A 21,241-nucleotide genomic window follows, 5' to 3' on the forward strand; every position below is an offset into this window, starting at 1 on the left:
CCTGTCTGGGGTACCTCAAGGATAGTAAACAGGACATGGTGCCATAACCAGGTTTGCTTTCAGTCTTCCTGGTTGGAATAAAAGGCACACCCTGGATGTTCATTCGTGGTTGGGGGCCCCAATCTCCTGGAATCCCTTCCTCCCAGGGGAGAAAGAGAGAAAGGACCCATGCTCACCAGGTAGACCTACGTAGTTCTGTTGTCCTGGGACTTGCAGAAGCAAGACTGCTATTTTTTATTTTTATTTTTTTTGGTACTGGGGATGGAATCCAGGGGCATTCTACCTCTGAGCTATACCTTCTGCCCTGTTTTTATTCTTTATTTTGAAACAAGTTCTCACTAAGTTATAGAGGGCCTCACTAAGTAGCTGAGGCTGCCCGCGAAGCATGATCCTCCAGTCTCAGCCTCCCGAATGCGGGGATTATAAGCGTGCGCCACCATGCCTGGCTAAGACTGCTAGTTTTTAAGTGCACAAGTTTTATGAGAACCGTGCTGCGGATCTGTGTTTAACACTTCCAGCCTCACTGGGTAGTGCTAGCATCACTGGGTTTAGTGTCAACATTAGCTAGAGTTTCTACTTTAGTTGTGAATGTCTAAATGTGTCTGTATTTGTTTATGTGCACAACTAGCAGAGATTAGTATGTGCTGATCATTTAAAACATAAATTTTTAGAGTCTCATATGACATATGTTGCATCACTTGCTTTTCTGAGATCATGTTACATAATTGCATATAACTCATTATGAGGGGTGAAAATGGGGCTTTTTTGGTACTGAGGAATGAACTCAGAGGCACTCTACCTCCAAGCTCTATCCCCAGTCCTTTTTAATTCTGAAACAGGATTATGCTAAGTTGCTGAGGGTCTTGTTAAGTTGCTGAGGTTAGCCTTGAACCTACCATCCTCCTGCCTCAGCCTCCCAAGTACTGGGTTAAAGGTGTGCGCCACTGTGCATGGATGCAGATGGAGCTTTGACGGGCAGCATAAATCCCACCCTTGGGTGCAGAATGGGCTGGCTGTAGCGCATGCACTTGAACCCTTTCTGGTCCCTGGGAAATTGTGCTCTGATGCTGCCAGTGGCATGTTTGCATTTTCTTTTCTTTCTTGAGGGAGTGCTGGGGACTGAACAGGGCATCACACATGTTTTGCAAGTGCTTGCTCTATCATTGAGGTATAGCTCCATCCCCTGCATTTTAAAAAACTGGGCTTTGCCGGGCGTGGTGGTGCACGCTTGTAATCCCCGTGCTTGGGAGACTGAGACAGGAGGATCACACGGGTTCGAAGCCAGCCTCAGCTACTTAGTGAGGCTCTCAGCAACTAAGTGAGACCCTGTTTCCAAATAAAATATAAAAAAGGTCTGGGAGTATAGCCCGGAGGTAGAAAGCCTCTGGGTTCCACACCTAGTACCACCAAAAAAAAAAAAAAAAAAAAAGGGCTTCTAGAAAAGAATTTTTGTTTGGGGTTAAATAACTGACTTAGCATCGATCTTGACAGACAACACATCCTGTGGATGTGTTGGCCTCGGTCGGGATAACATTTTAAGACAGGTTTTGAGACACCTGTCACACTTAGAAGCTGCTGACTTGGGGAATCTTCAAGTCTCACTGTCCCAGGAGCTCTGGGGGCAGAGAGTAAGGTCCTCAAGATTTCTCTCCCTTCACCATTCTTACTCTGGGCCAGCCTGAGCACTGCCTGCAAGAAGAGCTGAAGACTCATACTCTTCTCTCCAGGGCAAATGAGCTGCTCAAGTTGGTTTTGAATGTCTGAACTTTGCCTGGGTCAAAAGATGAAATCTCTCCTCTCTCTCTCTCTCTCTCTCTCTCTCTCTCTCTCTCTCTCTCTCTCTCTCTCTCTCTCCCTCTCCCTCTCCCTCTCCCTCTCCCTCTCTCTCTGTTGCTTGACTTTCTTCTTCCCCCCTTTAAGTACTGAGAGTTTCATCGTCACCGGTGGAACTATTGTGGACCCGATAGACAGGCAGGGGACAGAAGCTGCCTGCACTGTGCTGGCTGCGTGGGTTTGACCCGGGGCGAGTCATCGCCAGCCTAGGGAATGCACTGTGGTGATGGATGGCCAGGGCGCTTGGATGTGCCCTGACACTATTTGCACAAACAGGGAACTCAAACGAATGGGCTTTTTTTCATGAGCTTACATAAGTCAGTTGGCAGGGCGCAGCGGCCAGCTGTGTGGCATGACAGGACAGAGCTGCGTTCCTGCTCAGAAACAGGTGACTCTCAGAACCAGTTTGCCTGTGTCAGGACTTGAAATGGTTTGCTCTGCCCTTCTGTTGTCATAACCCCCCCTTTCTCTTTGCCTTTCTCTTTGTAAAAACCTTCTTTGCAGAGGGATCTCATAACTGGGACAGTAGGGCTACTGTTGCTTCCAGCAGCTGCCCAAGGGGTTTGCTTTTCTCTGGGACTCTGACTTCCTTGAAAGATGTGGTGAGGGAATAGCAGGTGTGTGTGGCTGGGACCTCCGAGAGGTGGCGGGGGAGCGTGTGTGGGGCAGGAGAGGAGGCCTGGTGGGAAACGCTCCTGGCACATTCCTGGGCCATCTCCAGGGGTTGTTCTGGCTCCATGGGAGTTGGCAGTGGAATGGACAAGGACTATCCACACAGGATGTGATTGGCATGCAGTGGGCATCTCTGCTCCTTCCATTAGCCCTCTTGTCTGTAGGCAGGGGTTCTCATGGGATGTAACAATAAGAAAGCCAGAGAGAGGATGTGGCCAGAGCAGGGCCAGCCTGGAGCCCTGGTGCAGTGGACGTGTGCCCAGGTGCCCAGCCTGGTCTGTGCAGTGGACGTGTGCCCAGGTGCCCAGCCTGGTCTGTGGCCTTTGGTCTTCCTGGGGGCTCAAGTGGCAGGCACACAGGGACTTCTGAGATGCAGAGTCTGTTTCAAGACCACCTCTAGGTGTGGGTTGCATGCCACTATCAAAGCTGGGGTATCAGTTGCATATTCCTTTGGGGCTGTGAGACATGCTGGCCATATCTGATCACATCCCATTATTGATTGATTGATTGACTTTTATCACTTCTGAGGTTATAGGATCATTCCTTTTATACAGAGGCAGGTCTTTGTTCGAGACTTACCATTTACTTATAGAAAAATGGTTTCCCTATTAAAAAGTAGTACGGTTATTGTAGAGTCAGGAAATACTAAGGAAGGAAAAAAGTTCTAATCATCTCACCCCTTTTGTATGTAAAACAAAATGGGGTCATGCTAACTATGTAACATTTCTGTAACTCAAATTTTCCTTCTGATTTTATTGTCAATGCCTGTGGCTGTCTTGGAGTATTCCTACCCATCATCCTGGGGCAGCAGATCTCCTGATTGTCGCCAGGACCTCTGTCCTTTGCAGATGGATAGATGAGCTGTTTCCAGCTTTCTGCTTTTTGCAATAAGGTGGCAGTGAACATCCCCGTAGCTGAATGTCTGCTCACATTTATTATCACTACTATTGTTGCTATTTGGTAATGGGGATTGAACCTGAGGGTATCCTACCTCTGAGCTACACTCCCAGACCTTTTTATTTGAAAACAGGTTCTTGTTGAGTTGTTGAGGCTGGCCTTGAACTTTCTTTTTTGTGGTACTGGGGATGGAACCCAGGGGCATTCTACCTCTGGGCTATACCCCCAACCCTATTTATTTTTATTTTATTTTATTTATTTATTTTTGTGGCACTGGGAATGGAACCCATGGGCAGTCTACCTCCAAGCTATATCCCAGCTTTATTTTTTATTCTTTACTTTGAAACAGGGTCTCACCGAGTTGCAAAGGGCCTCACTAAGTAGCTGAGGCTGTCCTCGAACCGTGATCCTCCTGTTTTAGCCTCCCAAATACTGGGATTACAAGCCTGTGCCATCAATGCCTGGCTCCCAGCCTTATTATTATTTTTTTTTCCTGATGGTACTGGGGGTGGAACCCAGGGGCTTTTCTACCTCCGGGCTATAATCCCAGGTCGATTTTTATACTTTATTTGGAAACAGGGCCTCACTAAGCTGCTGAGAGCCTCACTAAATAGCTGAGGCTGGCTTCGAACCTGTGCGATTCTCCCATCTCAGCCTCCCAAGCGCTGGGATTACAAGCGTGTGTCACCACTCCTGGCCCCTATTTTTTATTCTTTATTTTGAAACACGTTCTCACTGAGATGCAAAGGGCCTCACTAAGTAGCTGAAGCTGTCCACAAACTGTGATCCTCTTGTCTCAGCCTCCCAAATGCAGGGATTATAAACCTGTGCCACCATGCCCGGTGCTGGCCTTGAACTTTCAATCCTCCTGTCTCAGTCGCCTAAGTACTGAGATTTCAAGTGTGTGCCACTGTGCCTGACACAGTTATAATTTAACAAATATTTCTTGAGTGTGAAGGATGTTTTCCTTGGGATACATTCTTCCAATGGACTTTTGGGCTAAGCTGCACGTGTGCATTTGTGTTGTAGGGCTGGATATCAAGCCCAGGGCCTCACACATACTAGGCCAGTGTTCCATCACAGAGCTATATCCCAAACCTATAAATTGTATTATTACTATTAGTAGTAGTAATATTATTGTTAGCAGTGCTGAGATTTGAACCAGGGTTGCTCTACCACTGAGCTACACCCTCAGCCCTTTTTGTTTTGAGACAGGCTCTCACTAAGACACCCAGACTGGTCTCAGGTTGTCTTGGCTCAGCCTCCTGAGTGTCTGGGATTACAGGAATGTGCCACAGTACCCAGCTTGTTTTTTTTTTTTTGGTGGTACTGGGGTTCCTGGAAGCCCTTCTACCTCCGGGCTACACTCCCAGACCTATTTTTACATTTTATATTTGGAAACAGGGTCTCCTAAGCCAGCGCGCGCAGCTGACTTCGAACCTGCGCGATCCTCCTGTCTCTGCCTCCCAAGTGGGGGGATTACAAGCGTGCGCCACCACGCCCGGCTACCCCAGCTTGTTTTTAATATCGCACTCATGGTAAAAATTTCTGGCAGTGCAGGAGAGAATCTAGTGGGAAATCAGACTCCATCAACCTCTCCTCTCTAAAGTAATCACTTAATATCTGAGCTGTCTTCCCAGCAGGTGTGTGTATTTGTGCACCTTTCTAATGTAAATTGATTCATAACTTTCATAACAATATGAACAGTGAGTTTTCTACTCAACATATCCTAAGCAACTTCCCACAATAGCAGACAGCTTCATGATATATCTCCACCAGCTTCTTATCAATGAACTCTTAAAAAATACAAATCAGTATAAAAATGCTGCAGTGAACATCTTTATGTCTTGGCCCAGCTGTGCAAGTGTAACTGGAGAAATGCTAGCAGCAGAATTGCTGAGTTAGATTACAATTTTTATAGCTTTGCTAAATCAAAGTGTCTTAAATTGTCTTTTGTATTAGCTAATTGTTTTACAGAAAGGTTCTATCTATACAATTACCAGCAAAGTTTGAGAGTGTCCACTTCTCACATCTTTCACTAACACTGTGGATTATTAATTAATTTTTTTTTGCGGGTTTGGGGATGGAACCCAGAGGCATTTGACCTCCGAGCTACTCCCCCTGCCCAATTTTTTATTCTTTATTTTGAAACCGGGTCTCACTGAGTTGTGAGGGCCTCACTAAGTAGCTGAGGCTGTCTGCAAACTGCGATCCTCCAGTCTCAGCCTCCCAAATGCTGGGATTACAAGCGTGCACCACCACGCCCGGCTTGGATTATTAATTTAAAAATGTCAATTTATTAGGTAAAAAGAAAGCATTGGGCGTTCGCATGTTAATTTGCATTTCATCGTTCTTTTGCAGAAGGTCCTGCCCACAGCCGAGCTGGTGCTTCCAGCAAACATCTTGTGGTGTGCTTTGCCTGGGCCTTCTAGCCAGCACCATGTCCCTTGAGTGGCTGCTGGTGAAGTCTGCGGAAGGTCCTCATCTCTGAGTGTGCACTCGTGGTTTGCCTGTTTCTGGAGTGCCGTCTGATACAAGCCTCTTCTGATACTGGACCTCCTGATGTACTTGGCTCAAGGTCATCACCCTTTAATATGTCATCTTCACTTACCCCACACCCTCCTGACCTCTCCATCCCCTACAACTTGTGGTCACAGTGAACTCTGACTTGTTTTGATGTGTGTGTGGCTCAACCCAGGGGCATTCTACCTCTGAACTACATCCCTAGTCCTTTTTATTTTGAAACAGGCTCTTGCTAAGTTGCTGAGGCTGACCTCAAACCTGCGATCCTCCTGTCTCAGCCTCCTAGGTACTGGGATTATAGGTGTGCACCACCATGCCCAGTTTACCTCTGGCTATTTTTTTTTTTTTTTTTTTTTTTTTTTGTGTGTGGTCCTGGGGATGGAACCCAGAGGCCTCTACCTCCAGGCTACACTCCCAGACCTATTTTATATTTTATTTTGAAACAGGGTCTCGCTAAGTTGCTGAGAGCCTCACTAAGTAGCTGAGGCTGGCTTCAAACCTGTGTGATCCTCCTGTCTCAGCCTCCCAAGTACTGGGATTACAAGTGTGCGCCACCATGCCCGGCTCTCTGGCTGGCTGAGGGTGGGTTAGTTTTAGTCTCCTCTCTGAGAAGTGGGTAGGGGGGTTGTTGAGCACCTTACCATGTACTTCTACTGGCTACTTCAAATGGATCACTCCATCAGTCTCCTTGAGGGCCGGAATGAGGGCAGCATGACCCCAGCTCATAGAGGTTCAGAGTGGTTGAGGGACTTTCATAGAGCCACAGAGCAGGGGATGCACATCTCAGAGTTGACACACCCCGAGGTTTGCCCTCCTCTTACTGTCTCCTGCTGCTGAAAACAGATGGATCCTCAATTCTACCTGATAGGATTCTAGAAACCTGCCATCAGGGATGCTCTTTTACTCAAGCTTGGAAAGATGCATGTAGCCTGCAAGAGACAGTTTCCAGAGCACCTCTGTTTAACGACAATGGCGGCCATCACTGCAGTCGCACTTGGTCCAGGCCAGTGAGTTAGCTTCCTAGCCAGGTACCCCACAAGGAGCCTCTGGAGTGCAGCTGTCCGGCTTCATGTCCATGCATCGTGTCCTGCTTCCAATGTGCCTCCTAGGTCAGGAGGCAGACAGAGGGACCCACTCACAGCTCTCTAGAGTGGTCCCTCCCTACCCCAAGTCAACGGGCCACACATTCTCATATATCCTCTGGGTGTTATTTCCTTTTTAAAAATTAAAACATGTTTGAATTATTTATTTTAGTACTGATTTTTTGTATTTGTATTTTTATTTTTATTTTATTTATTTATTTATTTATTTATTTATTTTTATTTTGGTGGTACTGGGGTTCCTGGAAGCCCTTCTACCTCCGGGCTACACTCCCAGACCTATTTTTACATTTTTATTTGGAAACAGGGTCTCCTAAGCCAGCACGCGCGGCTGGCTTCGAACCTGCGCGATCCTCCTGTCTCTGCCTCCCAAGCGTGGGGATTACAAGTGTGCGCCACCACGCCCGGCCGATTTTTTGTATTTTTAAATATCTGTTTTTCTGCTAACAGTATGAAAACTCCAAACAATACAGTGCATAATATGTTTAAGTGCTCAATAAATATTTGAAGAACAAATTAATTTAATATATAAAGTGTAAGTTCCTTTGGTCTGCCTCCCAGAAACAGCCCTTGTTAATAATTGGGTGAATAAACTTTCACCGTTTTTTCCTAGCATTGAGTGTGTGCGTTTTCACATTTACAGACTCATACAGTACATCTTGTTCTGTAGTCGCTTAACAACGTGTCTTGGGCATCATTCCAGACGTCACACACAGAGCGCCACTGCCTTTTAGACGTCTATTTCAGGTTCCATTGGATGCATCTTCTACTCTATTTAACCAAGGCTTTTATTGATGAACATTTGAGATGGTTCCATTTTTTTTTTGTTTTTTTTCCAAATGATATTGCAAATAGTATAATATATTTCAGAAGGTCTCTGTGAGATGAATAGAAAAATTCTGGAACACATTAAGTCCATGCTGGAAATGATCGGTCACCTTCTTCTGGGAAGTCTTTGGGAAGCCACTTGGAAGCTTTGGGAAGCCCTTTCCCCTGGTCCCATTGCCTGCACCTCGTCTTCCCTCCTCTCCTTGTCCTGGACACGGATGAGTTTCTTCCCTGCTGGTTTCTTCTTCTTCTTTTTTAAATAAATTTTATTGGTGCATTGTAGTCATATATCTTTTTTTTTGGTGCAGTGTATTCATACATCATAGTGGGATACAAACTTTTGTAGACATACATGCACACATCGCCCAGTTAGCTCCCACCCGATCCCCACCCCATTCTCTCCCCATCCCTCCCTCCCATGCTTGGCTTAGTGGTTGACATCTAGTATTATAGCAATTTATCCAAAATTAAAAATGATAATCTCACATAACAGTTTCATTTGTCTGATACCAAGCTTTTGATGACTTAAAGATAACATTTCAATATTTCTTTTTACTTTCTTTCTTACCAGAGAATATTTTTTTCTATTTTTTTAGGTGAAACTATCATATACTTATATATTTATTTTTCAGAAAAAAAATCTATCCTAATATGGAATATGGACTCTAGATACCCAAAACGATCTTGAAAAAGAACAAAGCTAAAAGATATATATTTTCTAATTTCAAACCATATAAAGCTACAATAATTGAAACAGTGTAGTACTATTCTAAAGGCTGTTATATAAACCATTGGAGTTAAATAAAAGCCTAGAGATACATTCTTCCCTATATTGTCAAGTTATTTTTGACAAGGTTTCCACGAACATTTGGTGGTGGAAATAATAATCTTTTAACTAAATATTGTTGAAAAATAATAATTACATGGAAAAGAATAAAATTAGACCCTTACCTAATCCCACATACAAATATTAACTCAAAATAGATAAAAGACCTAAATATAAATCTTAAGACTATAAACTTTTAGGAGAAAATCTGGGTCATAAAACCTCACAACATTGAAATTGGCAGTGATTTCTTGGATATGATTTCAGTGGCACAGGCAACAGAAGAGTATACAACTCCCTAAAAAATAAAAAAGATATTGTATATCCAAAGACAATGTAAACAGAGTTAAAAGTTACTAATAGAATGGGATAAAATATTTCCAAATGCTATATCTGAAGGTATATTAATATTCCAACTAGAAATCCTAAAAATTAACAACAATAAAGGTAAACAATACCATTTAGAGATAGGTAAAAGACTAACATAAATAATGAATCTCCACACATAACCAATCTTAGTTGTCTGTTGGATGGAAAATCTTGTTTCTCTGGTTCTGGTGTGTGTTACCTATTTCTTCTTTGTAGTTAATCTCTTTGAGTATTTTCTCTAGCGCTGGTTTTGAAGACATAAATTCCTTCAGTTTCTGTTTGTCATGGAAGCTTCTTATTTCTCCATCTAATTTGATAGAAAGTTTTGCTGGGTAGGAAATTTTTGGCTGGAAGTTGTTTTCTTTCAGAGTTTGGAATATGTTACTCCAAGCCCTTCTGGCTCTCATGACTTGGTTTGGGAAGTCTGGAGTGATTCTAATTGGTTTGCCTCTGAATGTCACTTGGCCCTTTGTTTTTGTTGCCTTTAAGATTCTCTGCTTGGCTTCCACATTGGTCATTTTGACAATTATGTGGCGTGGGGATCCTCTTCTCCGATCCTGTCTAAAGGGAGTTCTATAAGTTTCCTGGACCTGTGTATCAACCTCTTGCTCTATGTTTGGAAAATTTTCTGCTATTGCTTCCTTGAAGAGATTGTTGATCCCTTTGGTTTCACTTTCTTTTCCCTCCTCTATTCCAATTATTCTTAGGTTAGCTCTCTTAAAATGGGCCCATACTTCTTCAATATCAGATTCCTGCTGTCGGATATTTTTTTCTAGATTAGAAACTATGCGTTCATTTTTGGAATGATCATCTTCTAAGAGTGAGATTCTGTTCTCCATGTGGTCTAATCAGTTGTTTGTGCTTTGAATTGAGGCCTTTACTTCATTAATTGCATCCTTTATCTCTTTTTGGCTCTCTCTGAGTTCTTTCGAAGCACCTCTATAATTTCCACAGTTATTTTCCTGATTTGATCTTCTAGAAATCTCTGATTTTCAGTTTTATCGGGTTCTGATGTTGTGGGGTTGTGGGCATTCATTGCTCCAGTGTTATTCCTCTTTCCCATGATTTCAGAAGTTTGTGCCTTCTCTGGGTTCTTCCCTTGGGTCACTATGACTTCACTTAAGGTGCTCTGGATCTTGAGTCTGTAGTATCTCAGACCCCACTACTCCTTTACTGGGTTGTATCACAGAGTCTCCGACCCAGGGAGTTGATAGAGGCTGCTTTAAACTATGGGGGGGTGCCAGGTTGCACGTTCTCCTATGGTGTGATATCTCTGCCACTGCCACTCCCCCACTGGGTCAAGTCCCAGGAAGTACAGTACTGGGATTTCTCCTCTGTTTGACTCACTGTTCTTGAGTTCGCAGATGTAGTTGTACTGGACTCGTTGAATTCGCTGCTGCTGCCGCCGGTGGCAATATGGCGCCGCTGCTACGCCCTTGGCCGTGAGGCTGGCTTATTTCTTCTTGGTTTTGAATTCCACTCTGAGTCCTTGCAGCGTGTGCTGAGCTCAGCCACTGGGAACTTTAGATGTTCCCTGCGCTGAAAAATCCTGCCTGGCTGTTCCGCAGCAGCTCACCTCGACTTGCTGTAGCCGTCCGGTGAATTCGCCGCTGCCGCCGGCAATATGGCGTTGCTGCCGCGTCCTCGGGGGTGAGGCTGGTGTATCTCCTCTGTGGCTCTGAGCTCTGTTCTCAGTCCGCTTTCTCTGTGGAGCCTGGTGGTTTTTTTGTTTCTCTGGTGATGGTGTTTTCTGGCTAGGAAAGGCGCTGATTTTGTGGTAATGGAGATTGGTTGTTAGCGGGACTCTTAAGCCCCGCTTTTCTCAGTTGCCATCTTTCCCTGCTGGTTTCTGAACTCTCAGCGGTATCTTAGAAGAATCCTTTCTTTTTTCTTTTTTGAAGTTAATTTGCTTCTGTTTTTCACATTTGGTTTTTATTGCCAAAGCCTTATATTAATATAAAGAACTAAGTACTCATACAACACTTATGCACAAGAAAGTCCCCATTCTACCCACACATTCCTCTACCCCATTTTCTACTTTCCAGAGGCAGGCCATTTCAACCCTTTTATTTGCTTTTTAATAGTATTTACTTCTAGCCGGGCAAGGTGGTGCATGCCTATAATCCTAGTACTTAGGAGGCCAAGACAGGAGGATCACAGGCTTAAGGCCAGCCTCAGCAACTTAGTGAGACCCTGTTTTATTTTGTAAAAATAAAAAGGGATGGGGGTACAGTTCTGAGGTAGAATGCCAGTAGGTTAAATCCCCAGTACAAAAATAATCTATAATTGTACTGAAGATATCCATATTTCAATCTTTCAGTTTTATCACTTTTCAGCATTCTCTAGTGACTCCCTGTGGAAGGTGAACACCCTTGTCTTTTATATTTCTCTCCTACTTACCGCACCCCCCATACTGTCATCACGTGGTCATGTCCTATTAAACTGTGGGCACTTTCTTTTGGCTACATAAACTTTTAACCCCACAATTAATAACTGTTATTTGCTTACTTTTCTTCTTCTTCTTCTTCTTTTTTTTTTTTTTTGTAGGTCTGGGGATGGAACCCAGGGGCATTTGACCTCTGAGCTACACTCCCTTTCCTATTTTTTATTCTTTATTTTGAAATAGGGTCTCACTAAGTTGTGGAGGGCCTCACTAAGTAGCTGAGGCTGTCCACGAACCGCGATCCTTAGTCTGTCTCAGCCTCCAGAATGCTGGGATTACAAGTGTGCGCCACCACGCCTGGCTTTGCCTAATTTCTATGCATTTATAATTATTTTATTTCTATATCTCTCCCAGTTCTGTAAATCTTCTCTCCATATATTCAGACATATCAGATATTTACCAGGTTTGTGTTCCTGACAAAATCTTCTGAACATTCTTGTGTGTGTGTGGTACTGGGGATAGAACCCAAGGACATTCTATTATCCAGGCTACACTACCTAGGCCTATTTTATTTATTTTTATTTGGGAACAGTCTCACTAATTTCCTGAGAGCCTCACTAGATTGCTGGGGCTGGGCTTGAACCTGCGATCCTCCTGTCTCACCCTCTCAAGTACTGGGATTAGTCTTTTGAACATTCTAACTTGCTCTGGTCTGGGCTAGTTTCCTTTACTGCTTGGCATACATTTGTCTCCCCAAGATTTTCCTTCACTATTATCCTGGAAATTAGTTTCATTTCTCTTCTGGATGGGATTTCCTAGTTCCTGAATCCAGTAGCTACCTCTGCCTTGGTTTACTCCTCATTTGTCAAAGCACATTCTCTGGGGATTCCTGAGAAAGAGTGCACTAGAGGTAATGTTTTCAAAACCTTGTTTGTGTTATAAACTCTTTATTTTCCCACTACACTTAATTTGATAGTTTGGCTGGGTACTGAATTGTAATTTTTTTTTTTTTTTGGTACTAGAAATTGAATTCAGGGGCATTCTGCTTCCAAGCTACACTCACAGTTTTTAAAATATTTTTATCTTTTATTTTGAAACAGGGTCTCACTAAGTTGCAAAGGGCCTCATGAAACAGCTGAGGCTGCCCACGAACCGCGATGCTCCGGTCTCAGCCTCCCAAATGCTGGGATTACAAGAGTGTGTCACCATGCCCAGCTTTGAATTGTAATTTTTTTTTTTTTTTTGGTACTAGAAATTGAATCCAGGGCATTCTGCTTCCAAGCTATACTCCCAGCTTTGTTTGTTTGTTTGTTTTTCGTGGTACTGAGGATTCTGGAAACCCTTCTACCTCCGGGCTACATTCCAAAACCTATTTTTTTATATTTTTATTTGGAAACAGGGTCTCCTACGCCATCAAGGCTGGCTTCGAACCTGCGCGATCCTCCTGTCTCTGCCTCCCAAGCACGGGGATTACAAGCGTGTGCCACCACGCCCGGCATACCCTCCCAGTTTTTAAAATATTTTTATCTTTTATTTTGAAACAGGGTCTCACTAAGTTCCTGAGGATGACCTTGAACCTGTGATCCTATTGTCTCAGCCTATCAAGTGCTGGGATTGCAGGTATGTGCCATCATACCAGGCTTTAAATTTTAATTTGGAAAGAGTTTTCCTGGAGAGCTTTGAGGGCTTTGTGTTCTGTCTTCTAGGTTTTGAGGTGGCTATTGAGAATTCAGATGCTGTTTTAATTCTTGATCTTTGGTGTGAAGTCTGTTTTCTCTGAGGAGGCTTTAGGAACTTTTAAGTTGTTCTCTGTGTTCTGAAATTCTTATTTGGAATTATCTTGATATGATTTGATTTAGTTTTATTTAGTAGGTACTCAGTGGGTTACTCAATCTGGAAACTCATGTTTTTTATTTTTTTATTTTTATTTTTTTGGTGGTACTGGGGGTGGAACCCAGAGGCTTTCTACCTCCGGGCTATACTCCCAGACCTTTTTAATATTTTTATTTGGAAACAGGGTCTCACTAAGTTGCTGAGAGCCTCACTAAGTAGCTGAGGCTGGCTTCGAACCTGTGCGATCCTCCTGTACGTTCTTTATTTTTGGGGAATCAACTAGTCTTATTTATCTCCCGTTTCTTTTTCTCCATTTCCTTTATCATTTCTTTGAACTTGTGTGTAGCTGATACAAAACAACCTGTATCCAGATCCTTTGCCATGTAACTTTGTAGTCCCTCCTCTGATGATTCTGAGTTTAGCCATATGCCTTGCTTTAGGTCAGTGGGATGTTGGAAATAATGATAGAGCTAGAGACCTGAGGTCCACGGAGTGACTGAGCCTCTGTGCCCTTGCCTGCCACCACGACCATGAAGACAAGGTCAGGTTAGCCTACCCATTCCAGGAGGGGGTGAGAGGCAGGTGGAGCCAAACCTCCGTATGCCCAGATACATTGAGTCATAGATGGTTGCTGTTGTGTGCCACTGGGATTTGTTATTATTTACAGTTATTGCAACAATAAATGATATATCTGATTCTTTGGATGTTGGACCTATTAGAATAGTTCTTTCTGGGAGATTCTTTTTACATTATCTATCATTCCTTCTACTGAGTTTTATTTTTGTTTTTGCTATCCTGTTTTATTGTCTAAGAACTCTTTTTAATTACTTGCATGTCATTGTTGCTATGTAGCATCCTATCTTGTTTCATGGAAGCAACAGCTTTCCTCCTCTTCTGTTCCTCTTCTCTTCTTTCTCCTTCTTTTTGGTGCTGGAGATTGAGTCCAAGGTCTTGTGCAAGCTAAGCGCGGCTCTCCCACTAAACTATGCCCCCAGTCCCTTCTCCCCCTCAGTATAATTTCTTATTGCATTAACTATTGTTCTTTAAAGTTTTCCTCTCCTTGTTTCGTTACTCTCCTCCAGTAGCTTTTTTATTCTATTCTTTTGGTCTTATATTAGGGATTAAACTCAGGACTATTATTCTATCTCTGAGCTACACCACCAGCCATTTTTATTTTGGAAGCAGGTGCTTGCTAAATTGTTAAGGCTGGTCTTGAACTTGTGATCTTCCTTTGGCAGCTTCCCAAGTACTGGAATTACAGGTGTGGGTCACCATGTCTAGCATGGCCCTCTATCTTTGATATGAAATAATGTCTCTAATGTCTGGTATTCCTTGACTATCCCTTCACATTTACTAAAACTCTTTCTTTCTTTCTTTCTTTCTTTCTTTCTTTCTTTCTTTCTTTCTTTCTTTCTTTCTTTCTTTCTTCTTTCTTTCCTTTCTTTCTCTTTTTCTCTCTCCTCCTGTTCATAGAACAGCAATGTTTGGGGAGAACTTCTACCTTTCTTGTCTAGGGCTGGCTAGATGACCCAGAGTAGCCTCCTCCATTCTGCAGCTTTGAGGAAGTTCCCGTGGCTGCCAGCATTCTGAGAACTTGCTGGGGAAGCAACAGTGGGTCAGGATGTCTTCATATTCTGACCATAAACTTTCACTTGATCCCCTTCTTTCCCTGTATGACACCCATGCTCTCAATTGTGCTTGGTGTCCCATGAACCAGAGTCCCTCTACTTAACCCTTCTCAGAAAATAATCCTGTAGCCTCTGTCAGTGCGCAGAGGTGCACCACCTGGCCTCCGGGCTCTGGAGACATGTGAACTCTGAAGGTTGATCATGAGGACTTCCAGCCAGCCCTGCTGCTCACAGCCCCACCTTCACAGGTCCCTGGTGCCTCTAATTCCTAGGGCTTTGTATAATTCTATGGTGAACATTAGGTGGCTTTTTGGCTTTCTTCACTTCTGACTTGGGATTTAGTTTACTTAGGTTTGTTAAGTCAGTTCCTCTCATTCCTCTATTTCAGTTTCGAGAATTTTGTTGCTATTGTTTTCTTTCTTGTTCTTCCTATCCTCCTGGATTTACGAGCAATTTTTTCTTAACATAGATTTTTTTTTCCCCAGTGGTACCAGGGATTGAACCCAGGAGCATTCTATCCTGGAAATACGCCCCTAGCCCTTTTTAATTTTTAAAAATTGAAACAAAGTTTCACTAAGTTTCCTGGCTCTTTCATAGTGTTTTAATAGAATGTCTTTTAATAGTACATGATCATTATGAAAAGCTAAAATAAACCACAGCAGCGAACCTCCCTCATAATTTGCCTTCTCACATCTACTCTTAAGTAGCTACCATTCCAGATAGTTTTACCTTTGTGAATTATATGCATGTGGATGCCGGAACAAATACTCATATATGTAAACATGCCTACTGTGCACATGTGAACGCGCTCATGCTGTATGCTGCTACTCTGGAAGCACTCTTCCCGCAACACTGAACTTTGAGCTTTTCCATCATACATAGGGAACTACTGCTTTCTTTTTAATAAGCGTCATTGTATTCTGGCATACCATAACTTATCCAGTCCATCTCTTATTAACGGTGTTTAGGGTGGTTCCCATTTTTTGTTGCTGTAAAGCATGCCACTCTGAATATCAGAATACCTGTATCTCTGCACACCTGTCCTTTTGTCTTGGGAAACAGCTAAAGCTATTCATTGAAGTGCAGTTGCTGGATGGGCACGCATAGGTAAGACACCGGTGGCAGATCAGATGGCCATCCAGAGAGCTGTGTTGCCTTTGGTTCTACTCCTTGGTATAGGAGGGGGCTCCTTGCCATGCCTGCCCCTGTTCTTACTACTTTTTGCCATTTAGTTAGGTGAACATCGACTCTTACTGCTGCTCTGGTCTGTATTTCTTTGAATAGTAGGACTGAGCCTTTTTGTCATCCATGGCCATGTGACTCCTCTGTGAACCATCTGCTGTGTGTTTTCCCTCTTCTAGAGGGATTCTCAGCTTTGCTGCTTGGGCATCTCCCTCCCCCAACATTGCCCTGCCCTCAGCTACCCCTTGCTGTGTTCAGCCCCATGGAGCGTCCTCCTGTCTGCAGGGCATGGGGTGGCTGCAAGGAGAAGGACAGACAGAAGTGCCTCCCTCTGGGGCCCAATGATCCTCAGGGAGGATGCTCAGTCCAGGTTCCACGAGGGTGGGAATGTCCTCTGTGCACCGGGCAGTGCAGGGAGAGGCCAGGGGCCAGGCAGGCGGGCACATTTTGTCCTTTATCACAGCAGGGCTGGGTGTGGAGCAGTGATGGCCAGGAGAGCTTCCTGCCTGAGACCAGATGTGCAGGGTTCAGACCCAGGCCCGGCTTAGGCACCTGGACAGTGAGGGAGATGGGGGAGCAGGCGTGTAAGGCTGCAAGGAAGGGCAGCAGGGCTGAGGAAGAGTGTGTGCAGCAGGGAGAGGCAGGTGGGTGCCCGCGAGCCTCACGGAGGGGCTTTGGCTATGAGCACGGCATGTCAGAAGTGCATTTTAAGAAGATTCCTTCTGGGTGTGGTGGTGCACGCCTGTAATCCCAGTACTTGGGAGGCTGAGATGGGGGGTGGGGGGTGGGTGATTGCAGGTTCAGGGCCAGCCTCAGCTACTTATGGAGACCCTCAGCAACTTAGTGAGACCCTGAAAAAAGGGGGGAGGGGGTCGGGGGTCTAGTTTGGAGATAGAAATACCTTGAGTTCAATCCCTAGTTCAACAACAATGAAAACGATTCCCTTCCTGCGGTTGCTGTGTGGAGGCGGAGGGTCAGGAAGGTGGGGCCAGAGGGAGGAGTGGCAGTGGGGGAGGGCGGACAGGACTTGCTGATTATTTTAGTCAGCATTCTCACCGCTGTGACCCAAACACCGGGCACACAAAACTTAGAGCAGCGAGGAGTTTGCTCATGCTTCTAGAGATATCAGTCCATGCTAGACTGTAGCGTCCAAGCAGGAGCTGGAGCTGCAGGTCCTCAGGGCATCGAGGCTGGGAGCAGAGAGAAGAAGTGTAAGAACTTGTGTCAGCCCATGGGGCAAAGGAGAGAAGAGAGCAGGAAGCTACATTTCCAGGACCTTCCCCAGCACCCAAGTCCCACCTCCAACATGGCAGCCTCACTTACCATGTGAGGTCTGGGGGATATTTAAAATCCCAACTGTAACCCTGCTGAAGGAACCATAACCCTGCAGAGGGAATGGGCAGAGGAGGGCCCTGGTGATGGAGCCATCCTGGAGTTGGGGGAGGCTACAGGAGGAGCAGGTCCGAATGGGGAACAGGTGAGTTCTGTTTGTGTGAGTTCTGTTTGGGAGGTTCCTAAAGGTCACCTAGAAGGAGGTATGGAGTAGCCTTTGGTGGAGCTCAGAGGACAGGTCTGGGCTGGGGACCAAGCTCTGACCAGGAGCCAGGCACGGCTTGCCTGTGTTTACCAGTGTGTGTGTCAAGTGTGCATGTGTGTATTTACCTGTACGTAGGGGTGGTGTTTTGGTCAACATTCTCACTGCATAATTCAAGACAACTGACCACACAACTTAGAGGAAGGAAAATTTATTTGTCCACAGTTTTTCTGAGATCTTGGAGTTTCAGTCCATGTCAGTCTGTTTACATCTGTGAAACTCAGGGCATAGCAACAGGAAGGAGAGAGAGAGAGAGAGAGAGAGAGAGAGAGAGAGAGAGAGAGAGAGAGAGAGAGAGAATGAGAATGAATTCCATTATGGAGGCCAGAAGCCAGAGAGAGCCAATAAGCAAGAGGACGCAAAGAAAAAGCACAGTCCCTTACCTCCTCCAGCCACACCCCACCTGTCTAGGTCACCACTCAATAAATCCACAATGGATTTATCCACTGATGAAATCACAGCCCTCATCACTTAATTATGTCAACTCTGAACATTAATACATGAGCTCCTCAGGGGGTAGAAGAGGTGGCTTTTGATTCTTCCAGCTCAAGGATAGGCTGAAGAGGGCTGACAGCAGAGGAGGTAGGATCCAGCAGGAGTGAGGTGGGACCTGGCTCAGGAAGGAGAATTTTCTGTGTGAAGTTAGACTCACTACACCTGTACCATGTAATACTGGCATTGGCTGACAAGAGAAGAGTTGTCCCAGGCTTTAAACTCTGCCTTCTGATTTGTGTGTGATAGATGCATTCATCTCGGGGTGGAGGGGGTGTTATATTCTGAGCCTCAGCCTGTATTTCTCTGGGGGGTAGAACTTTGGTGTATGAGGTGCAATGCAGTCCATGCCAAATCCAATTTAAGTTGGGTGTGGGTGGTATTTTAGGATCAATCACCCTAGATCTCCAACTCTATCTCCAACTCCTTGCCAGTCTGTGGACAATATGGACTTAGATCCAGCTTGCAGGAGAAGAGAAGGCTTCATGCATGGCCATATCAAGTGGTGTGATGCCCGAAAAGTCCCTAGGATGGCTCCTGGGCTAAGATTTTTACACATTTTGTCCTTTATCATAGTAGTGCTTGGCTGGGAGAATGCACACTGGCAGGGTGGACCCAGGCTGCAGAGGAAGCCAGAGGAGGATCTCACACAGAAGGCTTATGCAGGGCCATCAGCCATGACTCCTGACTGGGCCTGGGGCAGCGTGAGGGAGGCGGCATAGCTCATCTGAGAGCCAAGTGCTTGGGGTACGGGTGGCTCTGACTTTCCACACTTGCTCCCGCAGAGTCCACTTCTTGAACATAAGCCACCACGGCCTCTCGGTTCATTTTGCATCTCACTTCTGCCTTCCAAGGAGTCTGCCCCTGGCTCCCTTGGCACCCAGTGCAGCTGCCCGATCCCAGCACTCTGCCTTTGACCTCTTGCAGTTTCTGTTTCTCTTACCTAGAATGTTCCCATCCTAATCTCCTCTGCATGGCCAAGTATTCTGTGCTTAGAGGAGTTTACATGTTTCTTAATTATGTAAATGTAAATAAATGTTGAATGAATCCTTTTGATCTCAACTCATTGTCATTTTATGAGGAAGCCACCTCTTCCTTCTCTTCTTAATTTACGCTGCATTCACATTCTTACTGATTCATTTGGCATGACTTTGTATCTCCAGTTGTTGGGGACCAGCATCTGCCACATGCTGTGTGTTGGCAAATATTGGTAAAGTGAATTAAGATGACCTTTTCACACTGAGAAAGGTTGGTGAGCCGGGCGTGGTGGCGCACGCTTGTAATCCCCGCGCTTGGGAGGCGGAGACAGGAGGATCGCGCTGGTTCAGAGCCAGCCTTGTTGGCTTAAGAGACTCTGTTTCCACATAAAAAGGTAAAAAAATAGGTCTGGGAGTGTAGGCCGTGGGAGTGTATCCCGGAGGTAGAAGGGCTTCCAGGAACCCCAGTACTACCAAAAAAAAAAAAAAAAAAAAAAGAAAGGTTGGTGAAACACTATTAGTCTTCTCATCAGACACTTATTTTGGTATTTTATTTCCTGAGATCTTATGCCTTAGTTGTCAGTCTCTGGCTTCGTGGAGCAGGTAAATTTTGCATGAACTCTGTAGTATGGGAAGGGCGTGTACTAAATATAAAGTAAGGAAGGTCACTGGGCAGAAAGAAAGTCTTGGGCTGATGTGAGATATATTTTTCTTCAACTCAACCCATTGGTTGAGAAATCGAATTAGTGGCTCTGCGTTGCCCACAGTCTGATTTTAAACTTCTTTCCTGGGTCTAGAGTCCTCTGAACTTGCCTTGCTCCCCATTCTCACTTTCTATTATTTGCCTCTAAGACTTTGCTTGCAATGCTGAGCTCTTCCACCTTTCATCAAAATTGTGATTGTTGGCAATTTCCATCTTCCACAATGCTCCTTAACTACATCTGTCTTGCAGTTCAAGTTGACTTCATGTTGATCGGTCCACACAATGTCCTTGAGTTGTTTATTTATGTTTATGTTATGTGCTTATTGTCACCAGAGTCTGTGGAAGGCTGATACGTGGTCTCTGTCTCCATGATGTTCGTGGCTACCTGAGGGCCATAGTGGGAATGGCTCCTTAGGGTACTCTAGAAGTTAAAGAGGGAGTAATCACTGCTGTCAGGAGGGAACATCTGGCAAGGCTTCATGGAGGAGGTAGCCTGTGGCTTGAGTCCTGGCATTCAAGGAAGAGTTGTCCTGCAAAGTTGGAGTGGAGAAGGCTTCCAGTGGGAACAGTCTTGAGCAACTTTAGGAAGACAGGAAAATGGGGCTTGTAGAAAGGATACAAGGAGGCTCTGACAATGCACAGAAGTGAGACAGGAGACCATGTCTGGGAAAGTAAGTGCGGGTCTTGGTGGGATGAAAAGACTCCCTCTGGGCTAGAGAAGTCTTACCAGCCTGGAGCCTGGAGCAAGGAGGCACGTTGCTGTTTTTGATAAACCAACATAAACACTGAAGAAAGGTCATTGGGCACCGTGGGTTAAGATGGTTTGGGGTGGAGAGGGGTGCCAAGCAAGATGTTCTGTTCTTTTTTACTTTTTTTGGCACTAGAGATTAAACCCAGGACATCCTACCAGTGAGCCACACCCCTAACCCTTTTTAATTTTTATTTTGAAACAGGGTCTCACAAAGTTGTCCAGGCTGACCTTGAACTTGTGATCCTCCTGTGTCAACCTCTGATGTTTTGGTGTTTAGGATAATGCACCTGAGGGCAGCCCAGCACTAGGTGACTCCTGGACACTCAGGAATAGCAGCTGGAATTGGATTGTGCCAGCTGTTAAGTACTCAGTGACTTCCAGTCAGCCATCAGCATGCTGGGGACTGTGAGGTGTTTCTGAGAAGAACAAAGCGTGCCACTTGAGCTCAGAGCATTCATGCTTTACCATGTGCACTTTCAAATCATTTGGAATTTTTGCTGGGTGTGGTGGCACACACTTGTAATCTCTACGCTTGGGAGGTGGAGACAGGAGGATCGCGCAGGTTCGAAGCCCGTCTCGCTGGCTTAAGAGACCCTGTTTCCAAATAAAAATATAAAAATAGGTCTGGGATTGTAACCCGGGGGTAGAAG

The sequence above is a fragment of the Muscardinus avellanarius genome (assembly GCF_963383645.1).
Source record: "Muscardinus avellanarius genome assembly, chromosome: 1".
Classification (NCBI taxonomy): Eukaryota; Metazoa; Chordata; class Mammalia; order Rodentia; family Gliridae; genus Muscardinus; species Muscardinus avellanarius.